The sequence below is a fragment of the Arvicola amphibius genome, chromosome 6 (genome assembly GCF_903992535.2).
Source record: "Arvicola amphibius chromosome 6, mArvAmp1.2, whole genome shotgun sequence".
Classification (NCBI taxonomy): Eukaryota; Metazoa; Chordata; class Mammalia; order Rodentia; family Cricetidae; genus Arvicola; species Arvicola amphibius.
The window spans coordinates 3600285-3627597 of NC_052052.2; positions in this window are offsets into that span (position 1 = coordinate 3600285).

Consider the following 27313-nt stretch of genomic DNA (forward strand, 5'->3'; position numbering starts at 1 on the left):
AAACCCATGCCAGGGAGAACCCATGCTGGAAGCTTGACAGCATCTTTTTCCCATATGTCTAAAGTCTGAAATGTCATTCCATGGTTTAAGAGAGAAGCAAACTGACTCGTACATCTAGTGGAAAACCAGACAGCAGCTAAAAGGGAAGACTATGGAGCCGTGAAGAGATGCGGATGAATCTTACATGTGTGTCCAAATGAAAAGCTGATCTTTAAGGGATATACAACATGACACTGGTTATGTGACATTCCAGGCGAGGAAACAGACAGGTGGCGTCCAGGGCTTTGGGGAGTGGAGAGGTTGAACTGGAGAGCTGCAAGGGTCTCTTTCAGACATGGAACTATCTAGATGGGGCTGAGAGATATAAAACAGTATGCAGTTGTCAGAAACACGAGATTGTCACAAGGCAAAGAGGGGGTTTACGGGTAAATTGTGTTTTAAATCAAGTAGGAGGTCAGGGGATCTTAAGGTGAGATGGAAACCATGTCAAACAGGTGTAATTATGACAAAAGGCTGTCACCTCCCTGGAGGGGACGGAAGAGAAATCAGGCTAAGCAGATCAGGAGTGTGTGGAGAAGGCTGCTGGAGACAAGAAAGTGTCCCCAGAGCACAGCAGCCTAGTGGGTTAGAGTCCCTATAAGGCCTAGAGCGAGCAAGCCTGAAGGCATTGTGTGTGTTTATGGAGACTGAACAGGAAGTGGGAGACACTGAGAAGAAGGAGGCTGGGAAGAAACATAGCGACCAGGATAGAGTTGGGGACATCAAGATGAAGTGGTGTTTCACTGAAGATACATCTATATGGAGAGAAAGATGGAAGATAGGTGATAGATGATAGATAGATGATAGATAGATAGATAGATAGATAGATAGATAGATAGATAGATAGATGATAGATAGATAGATAGATAGATAGATAGATAGATAGATAGATAGATATAGATAGATAGATGATAGATAGATAGATAGATAGATGATAGATAGATAGATAGATAGATAGATGATAGATAGATAGATAGATAGATGATAGATAGATAGATAGATAGATAGATAGATGATAGATAGATAGATAGATAGATAGATGATAGATAGATAGATGATAGATAGATAGATAGATAGATAGATAGATGATAGATAGATGATAGATAGATAGATAGATAGATAGATGATAGATAGATAGATGATAGATAGATAGATAGATAGATAGATAGATAGATAGATAGATAGATGATAGATAGATAGATAGATAGATAGATAGATAGATAGATAGATAGATAGATAGATGGTTAAAAAGTGGATGGATGGATGGAAAATAAATGATAGACAGACAGATAAGGTTGTGATAGGACCTTTGAGAGCAAAGGGAAAGAAAAACAAACACACCCACATGAGCTGGTCGGTGTCCTTGAGTTCACACACAACTTTACCACATCTTTCCTGAAACTTCTGCCTTCCCCTCCCTCCACACCCCAGCTCTTCTGGCCTCACTGTTCAATAGTGTAAAGTACCCAGACAAGATGTAAGTTACCCAATATGGAGACAAAGAAGCTGAAACAGAACAAAGACAGTCATACTATACAGGAGTTTTCAGCCTTTAGGTAGCAACCTGCTGAGAGCATGTAATGCTGGCACAACAAACTGTTTCCTGGAAGAAAAGGCCTTGGTCCCACACCTCTGTTCAGAAAGCCTGCAACGCTGCTATGGTCTGAATGCAGGTGGCCTTTCAAAATTCAGGTTAGAGCTCAAGTTTTACTGTATTAAGAGTCAGGGACAGTGAAAGATGGTTAAATTATTTAGAATTATCTGTTTGATGGGATTAGAAACCTTAGAGGAGGTTGAAAAGGAGCTGGTTAGGTGCCTTTGGAAGCAGAGACTTGGACCCCATAAAACTTCAAACCTGCCAAACACCTGGCCTTGGAGTTGAAGCCTCCTGAACTTAAGAAGTAACTTCTATTGTTTATAAATTCAAAGGCTAGCTTGTTACAGCAACAAAAATGGACTAAAATGGCCCACCAACATACTACCTGATAGAAAATCATGGTGGCACATACCTGTACTCCCAGTTATTTATTGGGAGTTTGTCATGTGTGAGACCCCTCCTAGGGAGATACAAACAACCACCTACCAAGCCCAGATCATACCAAAGTAGTGATTCCATCCAAGTCCAACTTGGTGATCCAGTGATTGTATTGAGGTGACTTACAGAGACATGGGTGACTCAAAGACAGCTGCATCACAACAAAGTCTACTGAGGTATGAGTGACAACTGATGAAGTCAGCAGTTCTTGATCTCTGAATATTGTACAAAGAGCTCAGTGGGTCAAAGGCTCTCCTCCAGGCAGTTCATTGGTAAGAGAGCCTCTTTCCAACAGTCCTTACTGCTTATATAACCTTGGAGAAGGAGGGGGCCTTGTGGATCCGGTAAATTTCAGGAACTTTCTGAGACTTGTGAATTGTTGTTTTAGTGAGCTTCCCTCCAGGGTAGAATGTTTCAGAAAACTTGGAAGAGATGGCTACACAGCAGAATTAAAGGCCAACTGGACTAAGAGGGAAGCCCTGTCTATAAATGAATGAATGAGGGCTGGAGAGATGTCTCAGAGGTTAAGAGCATTGCCTGCTCTTCCAAAGGTCCTGAGTTCAATTCCCAGCAACCACATGGTGGCTCACAGCCATCTGTAATGAGATCTGGCGCCCTCTTCTGGCCAGCAGGCACACACACAGTCAGAATATTGTATACATAATAAATAAATAAATAAATAAATAAATAAGAATGAATGATCAAACAAACAAACAAACAAACAACAGTTATAACAGTTATTCTACAGGGCACAATTCTGACAACTTCTGTCAAGCAGAAGAGACCTAGTCCAGGGATGAAGAGACCAAGTGCTCACAGAGCCTAGTGCTTGGGCACTGAATACCCCGTGTAGTATACATACAACTGCGTATTCACCAAAATGTACAAACAATCTCAAGGTACCAGGCTGGGCAGAGGAGGGAGGGACAGATGGGACAAAGCCAGAAGCAAGAATGTCTGAGCTGTGACCCACCCTCACCACTACAGCCACCAAGCCCACTCTGAGCATCCTCAGTCACAGCACAGGGGACTGTAGAGCCTGGATGGCCAGGCAAGGCTTCAGCATTCAGTGTCTGTTCCCACGAAGTGTAGCTCTTTGGCATATTTCAGAAGAGTTCTTATATTAATTTGAATTTTTTAAAAACACTTTGCTGTTGGGGAGAAAAGACTTTATTTGGGAGCCTTTGCAATTCATGATGAAACAAAGTCTGTTTCCCCAGGAATCAGAAATACAGGCTGGATGCCAGAACAGATTGACAGGACAGCGAGACCCAGGCACTCCGGAACCCAGTTCTGCCCTTCCGCACCATGCTAGCAATTGCGGGTGATGGAGTTGTCTTCCTGGAGTTGCCCTGGGACCTCACCCTGAGGAAGCCTTGAAACATCCACAATTCTCAGCCCAGGTCTGAGGATGGAGCATCTGGATTGGCATGGGCAGCTGAGGCCCAGGAGATCAGAGCTGCAACAGCAACAACTGGAACGTGCAGCCTCAAACATGGAGAACAAGCCAGGTGCCACCCACGAAGGCCACCAGGCAGTCACCACCTCAGGCAAAGCTGTTCCAGCCTGGCCCCTCCGCTCAATACAACAGCAATAGGCAGAATCCCAATGTTTCTCTTCTCTCCTTCTCAGGCAGCGCTGGACCACTCAGTGATGTCCTCTCCCACCAAGGAACAAAAATTATACAGGCCAAAAGGGAAAGCACAGGTCATGTCCTAGCAGACATGCCTCCTATGCAGAAAAGTGCGGAGAGCCACAAAAGGTCTGTAGAACTGACAGAAGATACAAGGGGTAAAATCAATGTCCCTGGGTGATGGACAGAAAATAAAATATAATTGTCACACTAAAGACAACTTGGCTTCTATCATTACTTTGTTCTATAGAGAGCACTCTTAAAATACACTCTTTTAACAAACTTTGACTATACAATGCCTTTATAACTATAGTTAATGCAACGTACTAACTACACAAATATGCTCACTGTATAGTAATATAATTATCATGTATTAACTACACAGTAATATAATTACAATATACTCACTACACAGTAATATAATTACAATATGCTCACTATATAGTAATATAATTACCAAGTGCTAACTACACAGCAATGCAATTACAAAGTACTCACGATATAGTAATATAATTACCCTGTACTCACTATGTAGTAATAAAGTAAAATCCACTAACTATGCAGTAATATAATTCCAATATGCTCACTATACAGTAATATAGCTACCATGTATTGACTTCACAGTCATATAATTACACTGCACTCACTATATAGTAATATAATTACCATATACTATGTATACACTAATATAATTACAATATGCTCACTATATAGTAATATAATTACAATGTACTATGTTATAATTACTTTGTACTCAATGTACAGTTATATAGTAAAATGTACTAACTACACTAATATAATTACAGTGTAGTCACTGCATGGTAATATAGATATAACACATTCACAATACAACAATATAGCTACAACGTACTCATTATACTGTAATATAGTTATAGTGTGCTCACTAAATAGTAATGTAGTTACAATGTATTCACTATACAGTAATACAATTGCAATATACTTATATAATTACAATGTAGTTACTGTACAGTAATGTAGTTACAGTGTGCTCTCTATATAGTAATATAGTTACAGTATGCTAGCTACAATGTAATGTAGTTACAATGTATTCACTATACAGTAATACAATTGCAATATACTCATATAATTACAATGTAGTCACTGTGTAGTAATATAGTTACAGTGTGCTCACTACATAGTAATATAGTTAGTGTATTTACTATTCAGTAATATAATTATAATGTACTCACACAACTACAATGTACTCACAGTATAATAATATAGTTCCAATGTGTTCACTGTATAGTAATATAGTTAGAGTACGCTCACTATACCGTAATATAGTTTCAATGTATTCACTATACAGTAGTATAATTGCGATGAATTCAAAAGTTCAAGTTCAACACTTAAATTCATACCATTTCAATGCTAGGAGCTAAACTCAAACCTTTGAACTTGAATCCAGTCATGGCGGTGCACACCTTTAATCCCAGCACTCAGAAGGCAGAAGTGGACAGATCTTTGAGATTTAGAGAACAGCCTGGTAAATACAGCAAGCTCCAGACCAGCCCAGACTACACAGTGAGACCTTGTGCCCCTCAAAACAATGTTTTTAAGTGGATCTTGGCCTACAGGGCTAGCTCTGGAGTTAAAATCACTTGCTGCTCTTGCAGAGAACCCAGGTTCAATTGTCAGCACCCACATGGTGGCTCACAGCCATCTGTAACTCCAGTTCCAGGGAGATTAGTGCCTTTCTGGCTTCTGTGGGCACTGCACGCATATAGTGCACATACATACATAGAAGCAAAACACCATACGCACAAAATAAAAGTCAACAAATTTTAAAAAGAAAAACCTCACACCTGCTCAGCAAGCATTCTATAATGAGCCTAACCTACAAGGCCAATACATGCAATGATTTATTGGTTAGGCCTACAGGGCTGCTCTTTGAAATAGCATGTACAGTCACTTAAAAATTAAATACTTTGTTGTAAATACACAGAACTTTGTATGGGACTTATGAAATAAAACAATACTACTGGTGAAAGAAATCAAAGTTTAAAAAAAATGGAGAAACATACTATGTCCATAGATGGTGAAATTAAACACAGTAAAGACGCCATTAGTCTGTAACTTGACAGAGACTGAGTGCCGTTCCTGTGAGATCCCAGCAGCACTGGCTTGTAGTTTTTCTAATGTTTATTTTGAAAAGCAAAGGATCTAGAGTCACTAAAATAATTTTGAAACCTAAACACATTATAAGATGCCGATCTGCCCAATTTCAAGACATGTTGCCCAATTAAAACATACAAAAGTATGTAGAATGATGGAAGATGGATATACAAGGATGAACTAGATCACCAAGCCCAGAGATAAACCCACAAGTGCACACAGCTGATGGTGGGCACAGGGCAAAGCATCTAAGTGAAGGAAGGGAGGCAAATGGAATTACTCGGAGCAATTGGGAAAGAGAGAGATGGAGACAAAAAGAGAGCAGACACAGAGAATCCACAAAAAGAAAATGACAAACTAGATTTTATCAAAATTAGGAACTTGTCTCTTTCAAAGGTCCTTGGAGAGGATTAAAAGGCAGGCTACAGGGTGGGAGGGAACATTTGCAAGCCACACATCAGAAAAGGCCCCATCAGAACTCAGCAGCAGAAAATAAAGCCAAGCCTAGCAACACCTTACACTTGGGCATTTACAGACGGTTGTTCCTTCTAGGGTCTCCTGTAACTCTGCCATCCACCCTAACTTCTATGAATGCTCATGTCTTCCAGAGAAGCCTGATGGCTTCTCCATCCTCAACGTTCCTAGCACACAGACTTGGAGGGATTTTTTTCTTTAACATTTAGAATTAATTTTTAAATTGTGTTGACTATGTAACATATGCTGCACCACCCTAACCATTCTTTTGTTCTATGTGTATGTTTTATTATGCAATCTGTATTTTATGGGTATGTTTTATCTGCATGTATGTATCTGCACACCATGTATACAGAGTTCAGAGACCGGAAGAAGATGTTGAATCCCCTGTAACTGGAGATATAAATGGTTATGAGCTACCACATGGGTGATGAGACTCAAACCCAGGTCCTCTACAAGAACATTAAGTGCTCTTAAACACTGAAGCCTCCCTCCAGCCCCAGCAGCCTAATAATCCTTAACTGTTCGTGTTTACGTTGGTGCATTCACATGATCAAGGAACCACTAAAACACCCTCTCAAATGCCTCTCAACTTACAAAGCAGAAATTGTTCTCATTCGGGAGCTCGTGCGTCCCCTGCTCCCAGGTTTCCTCCACTACCCCACTCTCTGGAAATCTGGCCACGCTGGGACATCCCGGTGTCGTTCTGTGTCTGGCTCTTTTCATCAGCATGACATCACGTCAAGTTGCAGCAGGCGTCTGATTCCCCCTCCTTGGTAAGCCTAAGTAAATTGCCATCATAGACTTGTGTGACAGGAACTTTGTCAACCTTGCAAGCTTGAGCAGCAGCTTCAGAAAGGAAGGTTTATTTTGACTCCAAGTCCATGGTGGTAGGAACGGCGTTGTGACAACAGAGTGAGGTCACAGGTCACATTGTGTGTATGGTCTGGAAGCAGGGAGAGGCGGATGCCTGTCTTTACCTTGCTTTCACCTTCGTATACAGTGTGGAACCGCTGCCCGAGGGATGCCCACCTCAACTGACTCAATCTACAAACTCCCTCATATAGACTCACGAAGACTTGTCCCCCAGATGAGTCCAGATCCTGTCAAGATTAATTGTCCTATAAGGCTCCTGGGACACTGTCAGACCTGCACGTGATGCTAGGAGCCTGGAATTTGTCCCCAGAAATCTGCATTACTGAAGGCTTCTCAGACAATTCCCAGGATACTGCAAATGGGCTCCAAAGTTTACTTCCTTCTATAAGCCAGATGCTGTACATAGAAAAAAAAAACTTGCCCAGTACGTAGCAAAAGACTCATTGTTCATATCTCCAAGTGGGTCTGCTGGTTCTTTTTTTTATATTTATTTATTTATTTATTTATTCTGTATACAATATTCTGTCTGTGTGTATGCCTGCAGGCCAGAAGAGGGCACCAGACCTCATTACAGATGGTTGTGAGCCACCATGTGGTTGCTGGGAATTGAACTCAGGACCTTTGGAAGAGCAGGCAATGCTCTTAACCTCTGAGCCATCTCTCCAGCCTGGGTCTGCTGGTTCTTAACCACGATCACCTGGAAGCTACCACGGATGAAGTTAACCACTCAAGAAGGTGTTGTCCCAAGAATGTGAGTTGGTGGCTTTACTGACTGCTGCATTGGGGAACGTGTGGGACCTTCCTTTTGCTTCAAGGAGCGGGAGGAGCCTGGGGAACCCTCTAGACAGTGGCGTTAGTCTTTTTTCTAGTTAGCTTTCCTTTTGCTATGATAAAATGTCCTCAAAAGAGCAGCTTAAGGAAGAAAGAGTTGTGGAGGGAGCTCATAGTCGGAAGGGAGTGTCCATCTTGGTAAGAAAGTAGTGGAGGCAGGAGTTCATTGGTCACATGGCATCCTCCGAGAGTAAGCAGAAAGGGATGGATGCTCATGCTGACTAGCTTTCCCCTTTCTCAATGGTTCAGAACTCAGCCCAGGAAATAATGTGGTCAACTTTCAGTGTGGGTGTTCACAGCTCAATTAATCTAATTGAGATAATCCAGAGATTAATACAATCTAGATAATCCTACACAGGTGTACGTGGAGGCTTGTCTCCTTAATGATTCCAGAGCTTGGCCAGTTGAGCATCAACACTAGAGAACACAGGAGCAAGGATGAGGCCAGTACTGGCGGCAAGTATCTAAAGGACAAGATGGTTTTTTGTTTGTTTGTTTGTTTGTTTTTTTGTTGTTTTTTTTCGAGACAGGGTTTCTCTGCAGCTTTTTTAGAGCCTGTCCTAGAACTAGCTCTTGTAGACCAGGCTGGCCTCGAACTCAAAGAGATCTGCCTGCCTCTGCCTCCCGAGTGCTGGGACAAGATGGTTTGAAGGAAGATAACATCCCACAGCCAAGCAGCCCCAGTCAGGTGTCTCCTGGGAATAAATGATGAGGACCTGGACCACTCTGAGAGGAATGAGTGAAAGCCATGACTCCAGAACCCTGAAGTATCTATGGTCAGCGAACAGCAGACGTCCTGTGGCCACCCACGGAAGACTAAGCAAGAAGACCAGCTTCTGTCCATTGGTTGTCTTGGGAGGGGCTGGCCCCAGAGAGCTCCTAGTCTGTACAACGTCCCTAGCTGACTCCTGTTTCTTACTGCCTGGCAAACACCAGGTGCACCCTGGAACAGAGCAGCAAGCAGGGGTCAACAGCCTAGCCCCACCCACCACTGCAGAGCTCACCCTGCCCCGATAGAGGGAGCAGAGACTGACACACGAACAAGATCAAGGTACAAGCCGGGCGGTGGTGGCGCACGCCTTTAATCCCAGCACTCGGGAGGCAGAGGCAGGCGGATCTCTGTGAGTTCGAGAACAGCCTGGTCTACAAGAGCTAGTTCCAGGACAGGCTCCAAAGCCACAGAGAAACCCTGTCTCGAAAAAACCAAAAAAAAAAAAAAAAAAGATCAAGGTACAGATTGCTACAATAAAGGAATGTGTTACTTAAGCAGAAGCAAGGCACTTAGTAACACAAAATGTCTCTAGGGTCTCTGCATTCTTCCATGATGGGACCTGTGTGGCATTTTATTCAAGGACCAATCAAGTGGCCCCACAGAAGGTTGATATGCACCAGCCAGGCCTGGGGACAGCCCTAATGGGTACCACGTAACATTCATAAAGAAGCCTAGAGTAGGAGAAAGGAGATTATCAGCGCTTCTCCTAATCCTCAGAGACCACTTGGAGGAAGACTTTGGGCTCCTGCGTGACTGAAAACACATCCTTTAATACAGCCACTCAGTCTAACTTTGTGACTAATACAAGTGACAAATCTTTACAGTGTAAAGAGCATTATCCCATGGCACAATAGAGCCATGGAACCCCATCACAATGCCCGTCTGTAGACGGAGGCTGCTTGTTGCTTTCCCAACTGCTCAGACCCAAATAATCACATAGAGACTATATTAATTACAACACTGCTTGGCCAATAGCTTAGGCATATTTCTGGATAACTCTTATATCTTAAATTAACCCATTTCTATTAATCTGTGTTGCCACAAGGCTGTCACCTACAGAATAAGGTTCCGGAGTGTCCTTCCTTCTCCTTCGGCAGCTGCATAGCATCTCCCTACTATGCCTACTCTCTCTCTCTCTCTCTCTCTATTTCCTACCTGGCTTTATTCTGCTAAGCCATTGGCCAAAACAGCTTTATTCATTAACCAATAAAAGCAACACTTATACAGAGGGACAGAGGGACATCCCACTTCACTTGTCCTCTAGGGATGTATGTTATAGTCCACTGTGTTTTCTAAAAAGAAGTACAGATAGGTTAAAAGGTTGTGGATGGACAGATGAGAAGAGAGGAAGAGAGGGAGAGAAGGAGGAAGGGAGGGAAGGATGGTGGGAGTAATACAGAGGAGGAGAAGGAGGAGAGGGAAGGAGATGAAAAGGACGAGGAGATAAGTGGATAGGGGATATATGGGTGGGAGTGTGGATGAGAGGATGGGCAATGAATAGATGGAAAGAATAATGGATGGGATGAGAATATGAATAGAAGAAAAGGCAGATAATAGGTGATGGGGATAGGTGGGTGGGGAGGATGAATTGGTGGGAGGAAAGAAGTACGGATGGCTAAATGAAGGGGAGGAAAATGCAATGATGGGAGGATGAATGGATGGAGGATGGATGGATGGATGATGGATGGATGGAGGATGGATGGAGGATGGGTGATGGGTAATGGGTGGGTGGATGGATAGGTGGATGAATGGAGGATGTATGGATAGGGGGAGGGAGGAGGATGGGAGGAGAATTAGAGAATAAATTAATATATGGATGGATGATGGATGGATGGATGGATGGATGATGGATGGATGGATGGATGGATGGATGGATGGATGGATGGACATACAGGAGAGCTACCAGGTGGTGCCAAGAATCCCAAGAGCTGCACAGTTTCCTCTGTCAGAGCCACAGTGAAGCTGGGGAAACAGATGCATCATGCTTCATGGGTTACACAGAAATCAATGCACCTCAACACCAGGAAAAAATAGGTCATGATTTTCTATAAAACTGCCACAAACTGCCCCAATCAATGACTCCATCCATCTGTTTTACTCCTCGTGCTGCCTATTTTTAATCCTCATGAATAGCAAAGGGGTCGCAGAGGAGGAGACCAAGAAGCAAGCTGCATTTGCTGCAATGGGAAGCAGGTGCAGAGCTTCCAGGGAGATGACAAGCAGATCCCCTCACAGCAGGGGGCCTACTGAAGAATGTCTTTGCCAACTGAGCAAGAGAGGTAAGTAGATGGCAATCCTCCCCCACAAGCCCTCCACTGCCACTCCTGATACTGGTCCTTTTTAAAAATATGTAGTGTGCGTGCATGCGTGCATGTGCATGCATACGTATATTGTGTGTGTACATACAGGTATACTTGCATTTGTGTATGTGGGTGCATGTGTGGAGGTGTGGAAGCGGACGATAGCCTTGGACGTCACTCTCAAGAATGCCATCCACGTCCTTTGACACAGAGCCCCTCACTAGCTCAGAGCTCACCAGTGAGACGAGCAAAACTGGCTAATGAGGCCCTGAGATTTTCCTGTCTCCATCTCCCCAGCATACACCACTGCACCTAGCATCATATATGGATGTCCAACACAGGCCCTCATGCATGCCATCAAGTGAGCTATCCCCACCCCCGCCCTGCCAGTCCATGTTAAGATGACCAGTGCTAACTAGCGTAGCTGGAACCTTAGCATGGGGCCACAGCTATTGGCAAGGTCCAAATCTGGGCATTAGAGTTAGCCACAAATATCCTACTGCTACGAGCCCTGGGAAGGGCCGTCATTCATCAAAGACTTGGCTTGGACAAGTCCTGTGCAGTAGTAGGTCTGGCCCCTGGGTCAGATGAGAAGCCCGCAGGTTCAGCTGAGGAGACAGGTGTGGAGGAAGAAGGCCTAGGGAAGACTTGGAGAGCCCTAAAGCACTGGAGGTGTTTCTCTTCTAGATCTGAAACAGAACCTCTATCTCATCAACCCTCCTGAGCCCCTCAGAGCCTGGCCACACATGAGAATTATTGAATAACACCAATTAATGGTTAGAATGCTCATGCCAACCTGTCCCTGAGGCTCCGAGCACTTAGCTACGGAGGTCCCCAGTGTAGAGGACACTGGGGTTCCTCTCCAAAACTAACAACTATCGGAAATAACCCTATAGGCAATGAGACATCTCTGGTACCCACTGCCAGAAGACACCATTAGTTAATCTACTCCTTTTTGAAGCTTTGGACTCATTTGGCTGGGCTTCCGGGGCAGCTCTTGCCAGCACGGCCGGCTAATAAGTAATTAGGAGATAATTAACACTTGTAGCATACAATAGAAACATCTGGACCTGCTGACTTATTAAAACCTAAGACTTGATTAAACAGTTGTAGGGGAAAGATGGAAACAGGCTCAGCCCCTCTCCCTGATTCACCTCACCTCTGTGCCCCAAGACATTGAGGGTCTGTGACTTCAGACACAGCCCTGCCCACTCCCCAGTGCAATGACCTCCCACCTGCCTGCAAGGCTTACAGGGAAGTTGGAGGCCCAGTTCTATCATCTGTCAAGGTTTCCCCTAGGAGGATCCCCACCAATTACTTTCCCTTCTTGTCTGCCTTTCCCAGATAGTTGTTTTGGAGCTTGGAGACAGAAGCTGCCCCGAAAGTGAATACCCTTTCCTGATATAATTCAGCATTCATTGCTTAACCTGGAAAAGGACCCTGGCCCCCAACCCTCCTCCACTCACACAGGAAGGGTCACATACTAACTAGTAAACTAGTCCTCACCCAGAGTTCAGTCATTTGTAAGTGGGGGGGTATCAGGGAGCCCTGAATCCCTACTGGTCCCCAACCTGGACTATAACCCTCTCATTATCTCTGCCATACCTTCCTGCCTCTTCTGAGCAGCTGGGCAGGAGCTGGACACACAGCAACACATGGATCTAATGAGGCTGACCACTCTCTGACGCTCTCCAGGGCTTATTCTGCAGCCATCAGGCTGCTCCAACCAACCATCCTCCTGCAGGAGCAGGATCATAACTCTTAGTCTGCAGCCAATGGGCTGTTCCAACCAACCATCCTCCTGCAGTAGTAGGACCATAGCTCATAGTCTACAGCCAATGAGCTGCCCCAACCAACCATCCTCCTGCAGCAGCAGGACCATAACTCATAGTCTACAGCCAATGGACTGGACCAACCAACCATCCTCCTGCGGCAGCAGGACCATAGCTCTCAGTCTGCAGCCAATGAGCTGCCCCAACTAACCATCCTCCTGCAGTAGTAGGACCATAGCTCATAGTCTACAGCCAATGGACTGGACCAACCAACCATCCTCCTGCGGCAGCAGGACTGGAGTAAGGCTGAGCTGCTGCACAAAGGGGAGGTGAATCAGGACTGCCGGCTCTCCAGCAAGTCTGCGAACAGAAAAAAAAAAAAAAGGCTGAGTGGGTCATCTTCTGGGGACAAATTTGAGAGATGCCCTCCTGGGTGGCCTGTTTCCCTTCTCTGGGAACGGATAAAGAGAATCCTATGAAGACTACAGGGATTCCCTGTCACTGCAATAGTCCCCTTCTGCCCTGTGACTGCAGTTCCCTGGCTCTGGCTAAAGTTCTGGCATGTTCAGTCCCAGAGGTTGAGCCTTCAGGATGCACCAGTTGGCTCACACTGTAATCTAATGTGGAGGAGGAGCCAATGAGAGGCCAGCCCTGGAATCCTTTTCCCTCCAGTGAGCTCTGAGAATGGAGAACTCAGAGCCTTTTTCCGCATAGGTGTCTAACCAGTGTGCCTGAAGGGACAGAGCCAGAGCAGTGAGGCCAAGGAAGGATGTGATGTGGGAGCCCGCGGGGTACAGAAGCTGGCTGACAGCACTCAATAGGGCTCTGAGGGGACCCTACTCTAATTTCAGGGGTTCCTTGTTCCTCCTTCTGACTAGTGAAGCCGTGCTCCCAACCCTGGTGGCACTGACTCCTGAGAATGCCACACGGGTACTGACTGTTCCTGGGGAGAGGGCCCACCATGTTGGGGGAGGTCTCTACACTACAGGGGTGCTCTTAGTGAAGAAGAAGTCAGAGAAAGGGAAGAGGAGAGAAAATGAGAGCAGGCAAAAACCTGCCTCTGATATTCAGCAAGTTGCCATGACCAACAAAGGACAAGGGAGAAGATCAAACTGTTCACATTCTCTGTAAAGCCCTGTAGCCATCCTCCTTTGTACACGCCCCAGGGTGTGCTGAACAGAAAAGCTCCCCTTCCACACTCAGGCACTCGTGGGCAGCTTGTCTCAGCCTGGTTCCTGCTTCCCAAAGTCTCCCTCTCAACGACTTTCACTGGACTCAATGACTGATGGGACACATGACAGAGGGAGGTGCTTCTCCGAGGGAGACAGAAGCTATCCGCAGCTAGGTATGGCCCAGGCATCAGGAGCAAGGGGAAACTCCTCCACTCGGGGGCGGCCACCACTGCACATCCAGAACTCTGAGAGGTGGATGTAGTGGCTAGTTTCCTATGACTGTGATGGATAAAGGCCACTTAAAGAAGAAAGGGCTTATTTGGGCTTTTGGTTCCAGAGGGATGAGAGTCCACCAAGGTAAAGCAGAGGCAGTGTCTGGGAGCTGGAGCAGGAAACCAAGAGAATGAACTCAGAACCGTGTGAGTTGTTAAACTCACAAAGCCTTCCTCTAGGCAGACACACTTCTGTTAGCAAAGCCACAGCTCTTAAACCTCTCAAACAGCACCACCCATTGGGGACTAAGTATTCAAATGCCAGAGACTATGAGGCACATCTCGCTCAACCACCACGGTGGGCACAGGAACACCAGTAAACTGTGGGCAGCTCTGGACAAGATATGGAGACAAGGACCAGATTTTTCCAAGGCCCCTGCTGACTGACACACCACACATGAACACTGGGTGCTACTGCTGAGGGGAGTTCAGCTACCCACTGCCCCATCACACATGGCCTGACACACTAACGGGGACATAACACCCCTGCCGGTGACCCAGCGCTCCTGCAAGGGAGTCTTGTACCTGATATTGCCCTACCCCTGACAGAAACCCAGTACTCCAGCAGGAGACCTCTGCTGGAAAGTGGTCCACCTGCTATGGCCTCACCTAGACCCTGTACCCCTACTGGGGATCTGACACCTCTGTTTGGACCTGATGTCACTGATGGTAGTGGCCCGTCTGCCACCACTGGTGAGTGACCCACCGGAGTTCTCACTCCGGTTACCTGGATCTCTGACCTGTACTCCTGATTCTGACTCCAGCCCCAGCCTCCAGCTCCAGGGGAGTCCCAGCTTCTGAAGCCAACCAGCCCACAGAGGGGAATTAGCCAGGAGAGAAAATTCAGTCACTTAGGGCCACGAACCTGTTTGGCGACCAATTTGCAGAGAACTTGTTCTTAACTTGTGCCACCGGCAAGGTCTGCGCAGTGATTTGGGTCTATCAACCAGTAAATTACAGGCAGCCGCGTTGCTCGGTCAGGTCAGCTGGAGAGCTGAGACGGAGTAGCTTAGAATGAGTGACAGCTCCAATAAATGCATTCCTGCCAGGAAAATAGCATTTCCATGCCGAGGTGACTCGGAGAATATTGAACTTCGGGAAGGAAGAAAATAAAAGTAAAATGGCCCTGGCACTCCTGAGCGCTCCGTCGTGACTGCCAGGCTCGGTGGGAAGACAAGAAACCAGTCATCGGGTAAATAGTTTGCAATCCCCAGACAGGGAAGCACCGGATCATGTCGGGGACAGACAATCCCAAAGTAGGTGTCTGACGCGGGCATAAAAGGGAATCTTGGGCCAGTCAGAGGAGTCTTGGAGGTCACCTAGAGCAGATGGGGAAACTGAGGTCACAGTCAGACAGTAGATAAGACTGATGAAGTATAAGGGCTGAGAGACTGGTGCAAGACAGGTTGCTGGGACAATCTAACAGGGAGACCCCGGGGTCTAGGGACTCACGCTGCTGCCATAAGCCTCGTGTAAGGCATTGATAATGTCCTCAAAGACTGATGAATGACAGATTGAAAACACAGCAGGGCACCTGCCACGGATCAGGGAGTCGAGTGGAAGGACAGATGGGCAGGGCCTGGAACCCAGGAATATACAGACTTCAGTAGAACGCAGAGGCTGACTCCCTGGCTCGTGTTTGCGGCAATTCCTTCGTCATTGGAGAAGATGCTCCATCAGCAGCTGGACCTGCGGATCCTCAGCTGCATGACTGAGTATCGGTCCAACTTGGAGGAGTCAAGTTGGGGAAGAGGATACATTCCATGCTCAGGGCTTATTGCTGTCCTTTTACTGGGGACTTGAGCTAGTCCTTGATGCTGTGGGGCCCTGTGCAGTTTCCCAGGGATGGTGATGGATAGGAGTACCTGCAGGGAAGGGCTGAGACCTCTTGTGCTACCTGCTGGATCCACCCCCATGCTCTTGTCACACTACTGATGAGCTGTTCTTGGTGATGACCCCAATAATACAGCTTTCAGAGACTGAAAGCCAGATTGGAGGCTTGCTGGGGATGGACTTTGGTTAATGTAACCGCGCCACACTGTCAACTTGGCATAAACCTAGACAAACCTTGGAAGAGGAGACTTTTTTCTTTTTTTTAGATTTTTTTCCCACTCCCCTTCTTTCCTCCCCTCTCTCCTTCCACCATCCCCCCCACTCCCAATTTGCTCAGGAGATCTTGTCTTTTTCTCCTTCCTAGATGGATCCATATATGTCTCTCTTAGGATCCTCTTTGTTGTCTAGGTTCTCTGGGGTTGTGGCCTGTAGGCTGGTTATCCTTTGCTTTGTGTATAATATTCACTTATGAGTGAAGTGCACACACACACAAACACACACACACACACACACACACAGAAATTATATTAATTACAACACCATTTGGCCAATGACTTAGGCATGTTCCTAGCTAGCTCTTATATCTTAATTCATTTCCCTTAATCTGTGCTTCATCAGGAGGCTGTGGTAAGGTTCTGGTGTCTTTCTCCTTCGGCAGCTACATGGCATCTGCATGACTCCACCTTCTTTCTTCCTGTGTTCAGTTTAGTTTTCCCACCTAGCTATATTCTGCCCTCCATAGGCCAGTTTATTTATTAATCAATGGTAACAAAACATATTCACAGCATACAGAGGGAATCCCATATCACAACTGTACAGGTCTACACTCCCACCAGCAATGCAGGAGTGTTCCTCTTACTCCACATCCTCTCCAGCATAAGTTGTCATCAGTGTTTTTGATCTTGGCCATTCTTACAGGTGTAAGATGGAATCTCAGAGTTGTTTTGATTTGCATTTCTCTGATGACTAAGTATGTTGAGCATTTCCTTAAGTGTCTTTCAGCCATTTGAGATTCCTCTGTTAAGAGTTCTCTGTTTAGGCCTGTATCCCATTTTTATTGGATTATTTGTTGTTGTTGTTTTTTTATGTCTAGTTTCTTGAGTTCTTTGTGTATTTTTATTAGTCCTCTGTCAGATGTTAGTGAAGATCTTTTCCCATTCTGTGGGCTGTTGTTCTGTCTTGTTGACTGTGCCCTTTGCTTTACAGAAGCTTCTCAGTTTCAGAAGGTCCTATTTATTAATTGTTGCTCTCAGTGTCTGTGCTATTGGGGTTATATTTAAGAAGTGGTCTCCTGTGCCAAGGTGTTCAAGTGTACTTCCCACTTTCTCTTCTATGAGGTTCAGTGTAGTTGGTTTTATGTTGAAGTCTTGATCCATTTGGACTTGAGTTTTGTGTATAGTGATAGATATGGATTTATTTTCATTCTTCTACATGTTGACACACAGTTATGCCAGCACCATTTGTTGAAGATGCTTTCTTTTTCCATTTTATAATTTTAGTTTCTTTGTCAAAAATCAGGTGTGTGGATTGATATCAGGGTCTTCAATTTGATTCCACTGGTACTCTTTTCTGTTTTTATGCCAATACCAAGCTGTTTTCAGTACTGTAGTAACTCTATGGTAGAGTTTGAAGTCAGGGATTGTGATGTCTCCAGAAGTTCCTTTATTGTACAGGATTGTTTTGGCTATCCTGAGTTTTTTTGTTTTTCCATATTGAGTTGAGTATTGCTTTTTTGAGGTCTGTGAAGAATTTTGCTGGGTTTTAATAGATATTGCATTGAATCTGTAGATTGTTTTGGGTAAGATTGCCATTTTTATTATGTTAAGCCTATCTATCCAAGATCATGGGAAATCTTTCCATTTTCTGATGTCTTCTTCAATTTCTTTCTTCAAAGATTTAAAGTTCTTGTCATACAGGTGCTTCACTTGTTTGGTTAGAGTTACCAAAAGATATTTTATGTTATTTGTGGCTATTATAAAAGGTGATACTTCTCTGATACCTTTTTTTATCCCATTTATCATTTGTATATAGGAAGGCTACTAAATTTTGAGTTAATATTGTATCCTACATTACTGAAGGTGTTTATCAGTCGTAAGAATTCCCTGGTAGAACTTTTGGGGCCACTTATGTAAGCTATCATATCATCAGCAAATAGTGAGAGCTTGACTTCTTCTTTTCCGATTTGAATCCCCTTGATCTCCTTTTGTTGTCTTATTGCTCTAGTGAGAACTTAAAGTACTATATTGAATAGATACGGGGAGAGTGGACAGCCTTGTCTTGTTCCTGATTTCAGTGGGATCACTTTGAGTTTCTCTCCAATTAGTTTGATGTTGGCTGTTGGCTTGTTGTGTGTTGCCTTCATTATGTTTAGGTATGTTCCTTGTATCCTTGCTCTCTCCAAGACCTTTATCATGAAGGGGTGCTGAATTTTGTCAAAGGCTTTCTCAGCATCTAATGAGATGAACATGTAGGGTTTTTTTCTTTCAGTTTGTTTAACTAGTGGATTACATTGATGGATTTTCATATGCTGAACCATCCCTGCATCTCTTGGATGAAGCCGACTTGATCATGGTGGAAGATTTTTCCGATATGTTCTTGGATTCAGTTTGCCAGTGTTTTTGCATCAATGTTCATGAGGGATATTGGTCTGTAATTTTTTTTATTAGTTTTGTCTTTGTGTGGTTTGGGTATCAGGGTAACTGTAGCCTCGTAATAAGAGTTTGGCAATGTTCCTTCTGTTTCTATTGAGTGGAACAATTTGAGGAATATTGTTATTAGTTCTTCTTTGAAAATCTGGTAGAATTCTGTGCTGAAACTGTCTGGTCCTGGGCCTTTTTTTTTTTTGATTGGGAGACTTCTGATGACTGTTTATATTTCCTTAGTGGTTATAGGTCTATTTAACTTGTTTATTTGGTCTTGATTTAATTTTGGTATGTGATAATTATCCAGAAAACTGTCCATTTCCTTTAAGTTTCCCAATTTTGTGGAGTACACGTTTTTTAAGTATGCGGTTCTGTCTACCAGTGCTCAGACCGAAGGGGCCACCCTCAGACTGCCTAGACTGCACTGTGTCTCCACCAAACCTCAGGTTCCCGGGAAGAGAAAATCTTAATCGAGATTGGCCTGTAGGCAAGTCTTCAGCACATTTTCTTGGCTCACCCTCAGGACCCCCAGCACAGCCTGGCATTGTGTTGACCAGGACTGGGAGTACTTGGAGGACAGGGGGTTTAGAGAAGGTGGTGTCTGGGTGTCCTTTCCCAGGGGTTCTCTCTTAAAACCTGTGTCAAGGGGACCCAGGACTTGCTTACTCTGGTAAAATACACAGGCATAGAAACAACTATGATGGTTTGAGTAAGAATGACCCCTATAGATTCCTATATTTAAATGTTTGTTCCCAGTTAGTGGATAATTTAGGGAGAATTAGGAGGTGTAGCCTTGTTGAAGAGGTGTAACATTGGGGTTGGGCTTTGAAGTGTCAAAAGCCCATGACAGGCCCAGTGTGTGTGTGTGTGTCTGTGTGTGTGTGTGTGTGTGTGTCTCCCTCTTGCTTATGGCTCAGATATAAGCTCTCAACTACAGCTTCAACACCATGTCTGCCTGTGTACCACCATGCATGACATCACAATGACAACGGACTAACCCTCTAGAACTGTAAACCAGCCCCCCAATTAAGTGTTTTCTTTCAGAAGTTGTCTTAGTCATAAGTGTCTCTTCATTGCAATTGAACAGTAATTAAGACAGTGATTGACAAAGAAAGAAGTTTATTGCATTCACAGAAACAAGAGTAGGGCCAGCAGGGAAGCCCCCGCTATGGTTCCCACAGGAAGGAGTGGGCAGGCAGAGGACAGTGCTGGGATAAAGCTGCTCCTGTCTCTCCCTGAACCTGGGAAGACTTGAGCAGGAGAATGACCTGAGCATGAGATGATAAAGGGGGAGCTTGGGGGTGACTCTAGGTTGGACATTTTGCATTTGGGGATTCTCCCCAGTCTGCTTGCCTTTCTAGGGATTCACCTGTCTATACAGGGGTGTCAACCCCCCAACCAAAGACCACAGGTGCCAAAGCATCAGTACGCAGACAGAAAATCAAGACGGTTTGCACTCAGGCTCTGTAAAATCCACCCCGAGAGTCCCAGGAGCTACCGTTGCCCCTACAGAGGCTTTTATGCAGGAAGCCCCACCATTCCTCCAAGCAGACAACACTGCAAGCAGAGGCAGGCTACACTTGTTACGCTTCCTCCCTGCGAGACCGGGGTCTCTGGAGCAGTATACAACCCACACAACCCATCAGAGACCCCCACCATGGGAACCCGATCTAAACAAACCACCTGTGACCGTGGGAGCAAATCCCTCCTCAGCTCTATTGATGCACACCCCCATGACTGACCAGAGTCTTAGGGACTCATGATCTCTGCAAGTCTCAACCCTCCTGGTGAGCCCCCCTGCTGCTTCAGAACCCTTTGGGGTGAAGGTCTTGCTTATAGAACCCCAGTAAGGAAAGCATCCTTGAGAAGCAAATGCTTTATCTCCTGAGTATCCCCAGAACCCACTCATCCCTCTCTGTCAGACAAGTTTCCCAAGAGGACCGTCTTGTTAAGTGTCCTTTCCCCAGAAAAGGAGACTTCCCTGAAGGTAATAGTTGTCCCCACACACTTCCAAAGCAGGCAAAACATCTCTGGTTTTCTTCTGATAAGGCCAGGATGCCTGTCCCAGGAGCTCGGCAGGTGCATTGAAGCCAAGGCCCTTAGGGCGGTGGAAGGTTTGTTTTGTTTGTTTGATGTTCTTTTTTTCCCAACACAAGAGTGAAATGAAGCCCTGTGCTGACCTCTGGGTATAACATGCTCTGTGACAGGCAATTTCAAAGCGGAAAGGTCAGCCGAAAGGAGAACACCGTCTTAGGCTGAATCCCACACATAGCACCACCAGGAGACAGCCTGTGTGTGTGTCACTCCCTGAATTCCAATGAGGCCAGGGACAAAATGTTACCAGGCCATGAAAATGAAGCCACAGGTTTATGATATCTTTCATCTCTTCCCGACAGATGTTCCTGAGACTCATACTCAGCTACAGCTGTCCTCAAAAGGCCAGGTCAAGGGAGCCAGCCTGGCCCACCCCTTCTCAGACTCCCTGGATGCCTCGACCCCATCACCTATCCCCGAATTCTTACCAACTGTAACCACCATCAGAGTCTGAACCTGGAAACACTGAGGCACAGGCCCTGAGAGTTTATCCAAGCTGGGCGGTGGTAGCACACGCCTTTAATCCCAGCACTCAGGTGGGTCTCTGTGAGTTCGAAGTCAGCCTGGTCTACAGGAGCGAGTTCCGGGACAGCCTCCAAAGCTACAGAGAGAAACCCTGTCTCGAAAACAAAACAAAACAAAACAAAAACAAAAACAAAACAGACAGCTAACCCTGGCTGTCCCCAGCCCTGGGGAGATGCAGACAGGAGGGTGACCTGGATGTGTGTGCCCAATAAAGAAGACACTTGAGTGTGGCTCTAAATTGACTGTTTGTATTTGAGAGGCTCTTGCTGATCTAGGGATTTCCCTGACTGGATGGGGGTATCTTTACCCTGCAATCACAGATCACAGGGTGCCAAACCACCAGACCAGATAGAAAACACAAGGCATGGCTCATACCCAGTCCCTGTAAAAGAAGAAGAAAGAGAAGGAGGAGGAGGAAGAGAAGGAAACAGAGAAGGAGAAAAGGAAGAAAGGAAAGAAAGGAAGGAAGAAAGGAAGAAAGGGAAAAAGAAAAAGAAAAAAATCCAGCCTGAAAGCCCCTGAGGCAACCATTAACCCTCACAGGGGCTTTTATGCAAAGAGCCCCACCATTCCCACAGGGCCTTCTGAACCCAACATTTCATCTTCTTCTAATGAGAGACTATCACGGTAAATCTTGGTTATCAACTTGATGTGGGATCATTTAATTCATGGCAGACCTCTAAGGACATTTCTGGGAAGCATTAACAGAGGCACGAGATCTTCACCCAGCGTGTGATGCACCTTCTGAAGGCCAAGCCCCAGTGTGATGAGGTCATGGGCAAAGCAGGGCTGCCTATCCGCCTTTGCTTCTGCGAGCAAACCTGCTCTATCCCCTTCCTCCACTGGCATCAGGACCCAGGCTCCTGGTTTTCCAATGTGGCCTGTGTGGACTGACGACCAGCCTCCCAAAGAATCCTCCAGGCCTTCGGAGCCAGGCTAGGACCACAGAGGTGCCTGGTCTTGTAGGCTGTGCAGTTACTCCTCTCAGCCTCTCCAGTGTGCAGATGGCCATCACTGAGTTCAGCAAATCTAACAAATCCCCTTCTGTAAAGCATGTCCTTCTATTTGTTCTGTTCCTCTGGAGAACCCAACTAATACAGAAATCCAGCAGGTGGTTCTCTTTCCAGAAGGATGAGGAGTCCCCAAAGCAAAACTTGGTGATAAGCCATGTTTTCTGAGACACAGGTAAAAGGGAGAAAGAAAAGAGGAAATGGAGGAAATTACTTATGAACCAAATCTGAGACATCCCAACCCACAATCTCTTTCTGTGATGGAGAGACCCGGAGGGGAGAAAGCTCGGTTCACAGTTGCCATAGTGACAGGTACTGCAGAACTGGGACTATTGTAACTCCCTAAAGGACCATGACAACACATGTCCCTATCTTAAACCACCCTGGCCCTCTGTTGGGGGAAGCAGAGCTGCCAGGCTCTAAAACCCTGAGTTTTAAATTGCCCAATTAGCCAGCCTGGATTGCTCTGGCGGCACACTCTGTCCCCAACCTCCTTGGCCAAGAAATAATTCTGAGATCGTTAATACGGGCTCTGCATCTGCTCCTGCTCCACCTGGAGACTGGCCAGTGGCTCCCAGGAGCCCAGCTCAAGTGCAAGAAAAGTTCCAGAAAGAATCCAAAGCTGCTTTTGTGTCAACACAATTGGAGGCGGCAGGGGGCCCCTGAGAAGCCTCAAGGTGTTGTTAGGAGTGAGCATGGGGAGCAGGCAGGCCAGTGGGAAGATAAAGGGCCCCAGACCCTGCTGCTGACGTGGCTGAGGCCACTGCCACAGAACTTCCTCATCTGTGGGACATTCCTCTGGCCACCACAGCCCCTATCCTGACAGCAATTGCTGCCACCAGCAGGGCACAAAACAAATCTGATACAGCTTCAATAAAGATCAGTAAATAAGGATATGGGCCTGGGAGCTGGCTCCAAGAACACAGAGCTGGCTCCTGAGGGCTCACAGTCCTCTAAGGAGGGACAGCCACTGACTAGCCGGCATAGGCTGCTAGAAACACACAGGTCTGTCCTCAGGGTCTCAAAAGCAAGGTCCCAGGGAATCTATGGTGGAGAGAAAGAGAAGGATGCCTGGAAATGCAGGTCTTTGGCATTGGAGCATAAAGCACCCTCTTGGCTGATGGGGTTAGGCCAAGCTCTTCACTGGAGGCTTCTGGAGTCTGGGCCTCTAGGCTCAGGTTTCAGTGACTGAGTACAGGTTGGCGGGGGCAGTGGGGGACACACAACTGTTTTCTTAGAATCCCCAGAGGCTCATCCCTAGTGAGAACAACTTTCTTGACTATCTCACAAACATTCTAACAAATGAGCGGGACACACACATGCATATGCATCCACACAAGTACATACACACACATACATTCACACACACACACACACATTAACACATATGCAAGAATGCACAGGCATGTGCACCCCTTAGTAAAAACAAACTAAGCCTCACAAAGAATATAAAACATGGGGGAGTGGCCAAGTTATAAGCCCTGGTCTGTACCCCTCCAGCCCAAATTGGTGGGCACAATGAGGATAATGTTCCTGGTGCTAACTCAGATAACATCACAACTTTGGTTGCCCTGCCTGGGGTCAGAGTCTAAGGTGAGAAGAGCCCCTAAGAGGTCAGTCCAGTTCCCCCTCACTGGTCTGTCCCAGTCTCTGAGAATTGACCCATTCTCTCCCTCCACAAAGGAAAGTCAGCCCCAAAGTCATAGGGATGCAGGTCCCACACCTAGGTGGGTACCCAGATCAATACACCCAGCAATACACTGGGTGACAGCATGGTCATGACCAGGGTCATTGCAAAGTCAAGAGGAAACGCCGCATTGAGGACATTCCATTCTTCTAAGCCATGGTCATTTCATAAACCCAAGCTCAAGCAGGCACAAGCTGGAGTTAATGTCCTGCCCGCTTCCCTAGGCAGGACAGTATTCACCTGTATGTTCCCAGCAAGCCCTCCCTGTGCTCAGAGCCCCTTGGTGCACAGCAACCGGATGCAGGCTCGAGTGTACAGCACACGCCATCCTTTCCTCATTCACTCATCTCCCTACAGGCAAAGATGTGAGCTTGTCCTCACACACAGAACCTGGCGAAGTGCCCGAGCATCGTCAGAGCTAAACTAATGAATGTTGCAGATCTAATAATAACAATAATAGCCAACACGGGCTGCGGGCCCCAGGCCAGCACTGCTCAGACACTTCACCTGTCTGAGCCTCCAGAGAGGCCCCCGGGGCTGCCAGGCCTACAGTCACTCGGTGTGTGGCATGTCTTTCCAGAGAATCGATGGCTTGTGCGCTCTCACCGGCAACTCAGAAACAAAGGCTGCTGGATTTGAACACCCACAACTACCACCATCATCATCATCACAGCGATGAGAGACAGCGCATGCTGGGATAGGGGTTATGGGGAGGATTAGAGGAACCGGGGACGAAAGATGATAGATATATAGGCTCACAGCTGTTGGTCTGTACCTCCAGTTCCAGGGAATCCAACACCCTCACACAGTCACACAGGCAGACTAAACAGCAATACACATAAAGAAAAGAAAATATTTTAAAAAGCAATGCTTAGTGCCTGGGGGGAGCCTGGCCACAGCCTGCCCTCCCAGCATGCCATCGACAGAAGAGCATAATAAGGGGTCTGGACAAGTACTGGGATGCTCGCATATAGGGTCCTGGGGAAAGGATGCAGAAGCCAGGGCTCCCCAGACCCCAGTCTCGAACTCCCAAATACACATGATGGTTTTCCAGAGAGAGCAGTAAGCCTGCAGCCATCCCAAAGTAGTAATCCCACATCCATCTTCACCTTGCCAAAGCAGGTGCTCTCAGCGTGTGACGGCGGTGGCCACAGACTGTCCCAGGCCTGCAGAGTGTTGCAATGGCCTGATTAGGTTTCATTAAGTGTCTTTAAACAATTACTACCTGCAAGACCACTGGAAATCATGGCAATTAAATCTAAATTAAATGCCTCTTGGAAATTTCACTTCTCTGTCTAAATCCGTAATTGCTGCTCCATTCCATCGGACCAAGAGGCTGTTTAAATTTAAATTGTGACCAGGGATCAGATCAGACAGTCTGGGGAGGAGGAGGACACACCAACAATCTACTATCCAGGTTCCGAATCAGAAGGTGGGCACTTGGGTGTTTGTGGGGTTTGGTCTTTCTTGGCTTGTGATTCTGTCCTGGAAGTTGGTTGCTGTGTTCTGTCTGCTTGGTCCTTTCTCTCTTCTAGTTTCTTCTAGGACCCACCCTCCCCATGCATGTAATAGTTCCCATCCTGGTTCCAGAAGCTGACATCGGATTCAGATCTGACTGGTTAAAAGACCACATTTCTCTAGTTGCCGTGATTGGTGGATCACATTTCTCTGGCTGCCGTGATTGGTGGGGCACACTTTCGTGATCGTTTCAGGGATGATCAGCTAATGTGAACTGTGCCAATAGATGCTAGGTGCTACCGGCTCTACGGTGGGGAGAGCGCTCTGGAGAAAGGCAAGCTAGAGCAGCAGCAGCCATCTTGCTACCACAGGACATGACCAGTAAAAGGAACAGAGCCAAGGCCAGAAAGGAAGAAGGAGGGCCAGGCGTCACTGTCTGAGCCCCCGTATGAACCAGGGGTTTAAAGGGGCACCGTGGAGCTTTGCCTTGGGCTTGTTCTGACAGTCTCCATGAGATGCAAACAGACTGTAAACTCCAGGACAAATAGGACTGTCCCAGGAAGAAATCTGAATTTCCAGGGGGATGCCTGGGTCACCTTCAGATTGCCAACCCCATCCTTCTTAAATCCCTACATTGAGTGCTTCCCATCTTTTCCCATAGACCCAGCTATGAATGCCACCCAATGCAACATTGAAAGCTTACTTAAAACATTACAAGATCTGACCCGATCTGGTGTTTATAACAAAGTCAGGGGGAAGAATTCATTTGTCTTCCATTGACATGGGAGTCCTCGCTGCCTGGGACAGCGTCTATCTGGACTCCAGGCATCTTTTACGCCACAGGTGAGAGGGAGTCATGTGTTTTCAGAGGTGAATGGCATTCCCTTATCTGCTCCTCCATCCATGGGCACATGGGCTGACTCCCTGCCCTGGTTCATGTGGATAAGGCTACAGTAAACACAGGCACGCAGAAGCCTCTATCAACCCTGTTTCCTCTGGTTACAGCCCCAGTGCTGATCTCACTTGCTCCGCTACATCTCCAGTTGTGCTTACTGGGGCAGGCCTTTTCCCTCCCCATGTGGGTGCTGTTATTCTATATGTACCAGTGGTTGCACCCCACTTTCTCAAACCAGCTCCCCACTAAATAATGAGCTCCTTCCAAGCTCTTTATAAAAAGCACGGTGCCTGCACTTACACCTGCACTTGCACCTGCACTTGAGTGGACCCCATTGTGCATCCTCCATTCAAAAAAGCAAGCCACAATGATGCAACAGGGGAAGCCCAAGAAGCTGAAGTTGCTTGGTTTGCTCACCTGTGACCTCAGCAAGATTTAACACCCACTTCGCTAAATAGCTCCTTGTACCACCTGCTCTGGGAAACATCATTCCTGGAATTGATCAGAATGAATGTCTTTGCAGAGGTGCCTGGGGACCTGGAGGAGGGCACTGGCTTGTCTGGGCTAGTGGCATGGGATGTTTCTCCCCATGCCTGCCTCTGAGTCACATAGCTGTCCTGTCTCTGGACTGAGAGGCAAGTGCCTTGGCCATGGTTAGGATTTTACCCTGTCTAGGTCTGCCCCACGAGCTCCAAGAGCAGTAGCTAATTAACCCCTGAATTGAGAGTCGTGTATGTAAACACAGGCAACTTAGAACTCAGACATGAAGCACATGATGGTGGCTAGAGTCTCAGGACACAAGGCTACATGGTTGGGGACCAGCGCTCAGCCCCCAGCTGACAAGGAAGCATCTACCACAG